This window comes from Penaeus monodon, chromosome 33 (assembly GCF_015228065.2).
Source record: "Penaeus monodon isolate SGIC_2016 chromosome 33, NSTDA_Pmon_1, whole genome shotgun sequence".
Classification (NCBI taxonomy): Eukaryota; Metazoa; Arthropoda; class Malacostraca; order Decapoda; family Penaeidae; genus Penaeus; species Penaeus monodon.
Genome location: NC_051418.1, coordinates 19825127 through 19825350, shown reverse-complemented (window position 1 = coordinate 19825350; position 224 = coordinate 19825127). Strand labels below are relative to the sequence as shown.

General features: G+C 50.0%; 1 protein-coding gene across 2 annotated transcripts in view; it reads right to left on the bottom strand.

The window, feature by feature from the left end:
• LOC119594124 (bestrophin-3-like) overlaps nt 1-224 on the bottom strand; it is a gene marked incomplete at its 5' end in the record, with an annotated part of 34187 nt that overhangs the window by 16549 nt on the left and 17414 nt on the right.

Sequence of the window (224 nt, the reverse complement as noted above, 5' to 3'; positions counted from 1 at the left end):
TGTTTTGAGGGAGGATGAGGGCGCTGGCAGCTATTAATCAGCTCGTGGACCTACAGTACCTGCGTGTACACCAGCGGGATGCTCACCCAATCGTAACACCAGAGCATTCCACATTTGGCTCGATATTCGGAAAACTCCTGTAATAAAATCGGAAGAAAAAAATTCGGTAGGGGGCGGGTTTGTGCTACAAAGGGGGCCAGACATTGGAAGTTGTGGTATGGTGG